General features: G+C 40.4%; 1 protein-coding gene across 4 annotated transcripts in view; it reads right to left on the reverse strand.

Moving 5' to 3' along the window:
- The window catches only part of rxraa (retinoid X receptor, alpha a), a 96,915-nt gene that overhangs the window by 47,831 nt on the left and 41,500 nt on the right, over nt 1–7,584 (reverse strand). The gene's annotated exons all lie outside the window — the stretch shown is intronic.

A 7,584-nucleotide genomic window follows, 5' to 3' on the forward strand; every position in this document is an offset into this window, starting at 1 on the left:
AACGTCTGGGACAATAATGAGTTTGTGTTTCAGTGAATAAAAATAGTGCGGCAGTCAGAGAATTCAGTGTATTCAAGGTGTTTTAAGTCCCCATGGGCTAACACATGAAACAACCTCTAGGTTCTGATTGAGCCCTTTATATTACAGAATGGAGGCTGACCTGGGCTGACCAATATACACTGCTTCAGTCAGGGTCTAGGCAAAGGCTTCAGATCTACTGTATTTCTTCATCAAGTCTCACTTTTTCTGTCTTTCTGCTTGACATTAAGTTATAATTCTTGCCACTGTGGCCCTGCATCCTCCTCAGTGAGGTTGCTCTGCCCTTACTAACAGGGGTCTTCAGGGTGAAGAGGGTGTGGGATTCCTCTTCTTTTGGTCTATGCCTCCAATAGAACTGTGCAAAAAACTCCCAAACATCAACAGAGGCGAAAGGCTGAGCCAAGTCAGCAAACTAATGGGAGGAGGCCACTCAAAAATAACTTGTACGCAAAGACACAACTTCTCATTACCACCCACATGCTGAAATGTTTTATTTGGATTCAAATCCATGTGACAGGCTAAGGCTCCGATGCCTGGCTGCCTATCTCTTTTCAGCTGAGAGAAACTCTATGCGGTGGCCAAGGGAGTGTCAGAGCAGGACGGTGTGGAGGACAGGACACTTGCGGTCATAATTTTTCTCTTGAGATAAGTCATGGATCTCTCCACAAGTGCGTGCACACACACACACACACACAACCAAAAACATAACCTCCTTAACAAAAACACAACTTCTAGACTGAAAAACTCGTTCTTTCCAACTGCCATCAGACTCCTAAACAGCTGACAGGACTATACAATCAGGACTTACTTCATGTAATTCCACCTGTACTGTTTACATTCCAAATTTGCACATGCACATTTACACATGCATAATTTCACACTCACTGCCACCTATTGCACATACAGCTCCGATGCAGCATACATTCTCTCTTTATTATATTTGTTATATATTTTTTTAATTATATTTGTTTCTACTTGCTGTTTTTAAGTACCTTTAGATGCTGTGTACTATTTATTTACCTTATATTTCACTTTGTATTGTCCACAATGAATGCCAAAGTAAGAATTTCATTGTACAGGGAAACATGTTTCCTTATTGTGCACATGACAATAATCACTTTGAATGTTGGTGGAGGTAACAAAAGTCTAGCAGAGTACTGGTCAGATACAAACAAAAACTAAAGAATAATGAAACTAGGAACTGGACTGCACTAAACAAACAGGACACCAACATCCAAAGAACCTTTAGACTAATACAGATCTCCACATTAATGTAGGAAATATATAAACAAATGAACAAGAAGTCAGCAAGTCAGAGGCTATTCAGTCACAACATAGCATCCAGAGAATGGCAGTCTTCAATAATATCTTAACTGTAGCAGATGAGAAGACTGGAGAAAGCACAATCAATTCAGAGCATGGGAGTGGAATGAGCCACAGACCAGGCAAAAATTTCATTGTGCTATGCATAATGACAATAAAAATTCTTGACTTGTTAAAGATTCTTGACTGGGTGACCAGACGCTGAGCAGCTGGCATCCAGGGCTAGTACAGTGGGGCAATTAAGTATTTGATACACTGCCGATTTTTCAGGTTTCCCCACTTACAGAGAATGGACAGATCTGTAATTTTCATCGTAGGTACACCTCAACTGTGAAAGACAGAATCTTCAAAAAATTTCCAGTAAATCACGTTGTTAGATTTTTAAATAATTTATTTCCATTTTATTGCATGAAATAAGTATTTGATCACCTACCAACCAGCAAAAATTCTGGCTCTCACAGACCTGTTAGTTTATCTTTAAGAAGCCCTCCTATCCTCCACTCATTGCCTGTATAAATTGCACCTGTTTGAACTTGTTACCTGTATAAAAGACACCTGTCCACACACTCAATCTATCAGAGTCCAACTTCTCCACTATGGGCAAGACCAAAGAGCTGTCTAAGGACACTAGGGACAAAACTGTAAACCTGCACAAGGCTGGGATGGGCTACAGGACAATAGGCAAACAGCTTGGTGAGAAGGCAACAACTGTTGGCGCAATTATTAGAAAATGGAAGAAATTGAAGATGACTGTCAATCTCCCTCGGACTGGGGCTCCATGCAAGATCTCGCCTCGTGGAGTATCCATGATCCTGAGAAAGGTGAGGGATCAGCCTAGAACTACACAGGAGGACCTGGTCAATGACCTGAAGAGAGCTGCAGTCTCAACGGTTACCATTAGTAACACATTACACCGTCATGGCTTAAAATCCTGCAGTGCAAACAAAGTCCCTCTGCTCAAGCCAGCACTTGTCCAGGCCCATCTGAAGTTTGCCAAAGACCATTGATCCAGAGGGAGGCATGGGAGAAGGTCATGTGGTCAGATGAGACCAAAATAGAACTTTCTGGTATAAACTCCACTCGCCGTGTTTGGAGGAAGAAGAAGGATGAGTACAATCCCAAGAACACCATCCCAACTGTGACGCATAGGGGTGGAAACATCATGCTTTGGGGGTGCTTTTCTGCAAAGGGGACAGGACGACTGCACTGTATTGAGGAGAGGATGGATAAAATTACAGATCTGTCCATTCTTTGTAAGTGGGAAAATGTGAAAAATCACCGGTGTATCAAATACTTATTTGCCCCACTGTAGCAGGCAGAGACCAGGAAAAAGGCAGAGTTAAGAAAACCAGAGCTGTGGCAGGGTTATGGAGGCCTGTGCCACTCTTGGACACTGGCAGTAAAGTTGAAGACCAGGCAGCTAAATAATGAGCTGAAACTCACTCTAAAGTTTTGCAAAAACAAAAGTGGGATGCAGATTCAGTTGATAATGCTCAGTAGGTTCATCATTAAGAACAACCCCTTTCACACAGTCACACTGGTTTTGCATTACATAATTACCTAAAGTTTTAAAAGCTTCTCTGATTGGTTTGCATTTAAATTTCCTATGTGCTTCATATGAGACTGCTGCCCCCGCGACCCGGTCCCGGATAAGCGGAGGAAAATGGATGGATGGATGGATGTGCTTCATATGTGGTTGTGGCCCTAGCAAATTTGCATAAATATACAGTAAAACAGTCAGTAAGGATTTCAATATGATGGTAAGTAGTAAACAATCTGTTTGCTCTGCTTGTGAGATGTGGCAGTGCTTCAGATACATTCCAACTGTCCTCAGTGTTCAAATGTTCATTCATTCATTTTTATGGGGCTATAACAGACAGAAAAGTAGCCTGGTTCATGAGAAATTGCTGAACTAGATGTAGCACTTAACTGGCTTTAGATTTAAATAGTTTGGTGTTGTACTTGACCGCTTTCTACCTAGAACAATTTACAATTTCACACAGTCTTCACAGTAAATCACTGTGAAAATCCCACTGAGGCTAGTGGCCTCTTTTTTCAAGGGAGCCCCCATGGACCAGCTGATAGATCTAATCCATGCAGCCAGCCATGTGCAGCACTGATCTCAATGGGTGCACATCAAAAAATGAAAAGCAACCCTGTGATGCTCACGTATGTTCACAGCATGTAGAATTAATCCTGTATACCTCGAAATGACCAAGATACTTCTTACTGATCCTAATCAACCCTGACCCCATCCATAAGTGCACTCCATACTGTAACAGTTTGAGTGATTTCTCAGCATCTCTTGTCTTTATCCTGATCCCTATTTTATGAAAACTGACAGCGTTAAGCTAAATTCTGTTGTGAAATTGTGTTAAATGGCAGGTTAAATGTCAGGTCACTTGTCTGCCCATAGACGTGAATCACAAGCAAAATAGAAAGCTAAACTCAATGTACAGTATTTTCTGAGTGTGTTTGATTGTTTAGTTTCATTCTATTTATAAATAATAAATATGTCAAAACAAGCCATTAACGACAATGCGGTCATGTCCTCAGTATCAGTTTTTGGAATTAGGGGATTCAGTGATACACAATTAAAAACATATTGTATTCTACATGTTTCTAAAGTTCTTCTCCGGATGTTTAACAACATCAGTGGCATCAGTTCATCAACAACTAAAGGTAAATTAAAATAAGATAGATTTTGTTTCAAACTGAACAGCGCAGAAAAGGCTTTATAATAATAATTTGACCGTAAGAGATCAGTTTTACACCAGTAAAGAGTTGTACAAAAAAATTATTAATTAAAAAAATTAATTGGGAAATACTTTTACAATATGGCGTGGGACTAGTTAGAAATTTATTTCTAAATCACTAGAGGCAAAAATGAAGACCTAGTTGTTTATGTGAGAAAGTGAAGGTGGATTTTGGGGCACATTGTGAAACAACGGATGCTGATGCTTCTTGACTGGACAGTCTCAACAAAAATCCACTTTAAATTGTGTTTAGCTGTGATGGAGTGTGGGATATTAACACATTGCCACTGGTATTATTTTTAGGATCATTTATGAGGGCGTAAACATTGCAAACTTGTAAATTCAAGCTGCTGCTGATTGTTCTGTGCTTACTTCCAAACGCTTGTTTTATTAGCACCTCGCTGGTTACACTTTGTTAGACCCAGTTCTTTAATTGAAAGCGCAAGAAGTGAAGACAGAAGAGGACAGTATATAATAAACAGGATATTTAATCAAAGTCTGGTCACATGTAAAGCCATACAGCACTGGGCTCAGAGAAACGGCGCTTCCACAGGAACCCCATCATCAAAGAGTGCCGAGCTATCATCTGTGGTCACATTTATCTTCTTGGGCAGAGACTGTCCTGTACAGAGGTTGGACTTTACACACATCCTAATTCCACTGGCCCTTGGCATAAGCAGGCCAACCTCTGCCCACGTCATTTTACTGAAATGTGCTAGAAGCGAGGTGTGTGAAAGTGTTGTGATGTCAGGTGGGAGCTAACAACGAATACTGACAGTGGGTTGTCTCTTACTCTTACTGAGAATCGCTTTACTACAAACTCATACAGACAAATCCAAACCCATCTTTCTAAGTTATGATTGTTGCTGTTTAAAATATAAGTGGCTTTCAAATATATTAATAAAATATTATTGATTATACTATTTTGGAATTGTTTCACCCTCTGAATAATGGGTTTTATCCTTTGTGTAAAAGAAGCTATCAAATAGCCTTTGTTTACATTCAATAGTACAATAATCTCCAATAACCTTATAAATATGAGCATCTGTTTTTCTTGCCAGTGTTGGATATTTTATTTTGAAAGGCACTGTGCGTGCGCATCAGGGGCTTGCTCTTCTGCAGTGCCTACGGATGTGGGTGCCATTCTCAGGAAGCTGAGCAGGGCCCATCATGGGACTGTATGCATCCTTTTGTCATCTCCTCATTTTCTCACCTACTTGTTCCCTCAACTCATTGCATCCTCTTTTTCCACCACATCTGTCCTGACTTTCCTACCTGTAGCACTTCCCTAAATTTCCATTGGCAAACAGTCATGATGATGATAAGTGTTGTTGGGGGCCAGGCTAACCACTGAAACAAGTAAACAAGGGGAAAGGTGAGCAGAGTGCAGCACAATCAATAACGGTACTGTGGACTGATTGCTGTTGACGTAACAAGAGCTTACACACATACACGCACACTAGCACACACAGTGTCATAGAGGTCAATCTGAACAAGGCAATGATGAGGTGGGATCAGTGCTAAATGGTTGTTGCATATTTAACAAACAGAAATCTCTCAAAGTAGGTCTGTACTCCATCTGACCTCAATTTCTCATTTCCTCTGCCAGTACACACACACATACACGCACACACACACACAAACACATGCACACAGTCACAGGCCTTAATGTGCTCACTCATACAACACAACACATTCCCACAGAGGCATGATTAATAAACCAAACAGACCAGGAAGTAACAGGCCTCAAAGCTGCTTTTTTTCCTTTTGCTATATATAGAATTCAAACACTGTACAGATACAGATACAGTACAACGCCATGCATGAAAACACAATAAGCACAGAAATTACTTACAGATAGAACTAAATGATCAATTAATTCTTCATTCTAATACCCACATCCATTCACCCACATAAAATGTACAGATTAAGACAACCACGACTTGTCTCTTAACTGCTTCCTACGACATACACCAATCAGCCATAAAAATATGACCACCTGCCGAATAAGAGTCAGTGTGGCAGTTTGTTGGCACTTGTGTCACTCTGCACCTTCTGTGAATCCCTTTGATACCATAGTTATACTGTCAGGAAGAGCATGGATTTGCCAACCATTCAGTGAAAAACATATGTAAGAGGAGTGAAAACTGGTTATGAGGACAAGTTAGAGAGAATAGTTTAGACCAATTAAACAGCCTCCCTACTCTAGGTGTGATATCACCCCTATAGCTACTGAATGTTTGTCTTTATAAAGACTAATGTATAGTATTTCTCATTTTGACTCATTTTAACAAAGATTCAAACTAATGTTAATCTCTTGAAAAGTATGAATGAAATTTAAAAGTTTAATCTACAGTAGGCCGACCTCATCATCAGTGAGCCTTGGCCGTGGCCATAACCATAATGTCAGGGCTGATCAGTGTAAAGTCACAGAGCGTGCTGCATTAGCCAACTGACATATCATTAACAACAACTGTAATAAGGTGATTCCTTCAAACTCCTTATTCTGTCTGAGCAAAAACTTCAAAACATTAAAAGCTATTTACTTTGTAACAGAGACATTTGACAGGCTGGACCTGTAGTGAATGTATGATTTCTATTAATTAACAAAGTCAATCAGTTCATTTAAAAATCTTCAATAGGCTTATGAGAATAATCATAGCTGCAGTTCTGCTATCGAGTGTGGATAACGGGCACAGAACAGCATTGTGAGAGGTACACACTCAACCAATGAACCAATCTGAGCCCTGAAAGCAGGGCTGTGCGGCTCGGCCTGGCACTGACTGATAGCTGGCTGTGGATCCTGAGGGGCATCAGAAGTTTAATCACCCATAACTGCAATTACAGACGTAAACATCAGACTCATAAAACACTGAAACAAGATGAGCGCCTCCCTGCTCTCCGCCTCTTGGCACACATCAGCCAAATTCCACTAAAGCTCAAGGAAGAGTGAGGGAGGTGAAGGCGTAAGCTCAGAGGAGTATAGACAGTGATCCTTACTTAGTGCACTGCATTAGAGGAAAAATTGTAGTGCATTAATTTGTGCTTTTAATACAATTGTGAGCCATGATACATGTTGTTTGGCTCTCACTGTGTAATAATGTTGCCTTACTGTCAAAGTGAAGTGGTGAGCTGTGTTTCTACTGAAGATATCTAAATATCTTTAAGAGCCTTGAAATACAAGTTTCAAAGGACTGAGCTACTCCATCAGTGACTGTACAAAAAAACATACCCATTTCAAATACACAATGCTACACACACACACACACACACTTTTACCTGAAGTGTGTATGTGGATGTGCATGCAAGCACACAGTCTTAATGATCACATAAAAGCTCATAGTACACTATAAGACAGGCCTTAAGATGGATTAAGATGCAAGCCTTTATCAGTGAATTCCCACAATCCCCTGTAGAATCTCAGCTTTCTCTCTCTTCTCTCTTTCAGTTCCCCCATACCTCAGGG

Source organism: Monopterus albus, unplaced genomic scaffold (genome assembly GCF_001952655.1).
Source record: "Monopterus albus unplaced genomic scaffold, M_albus_1.0 scaffold50.1, whole genome shotgun sequence".
NCBI classification, from domain to species: Eukaryota; Metazoa; Chordata; class Actinopteri; order Synbranchiformes; family Synbranchidae; genus Monopterus; species Monopterus albus.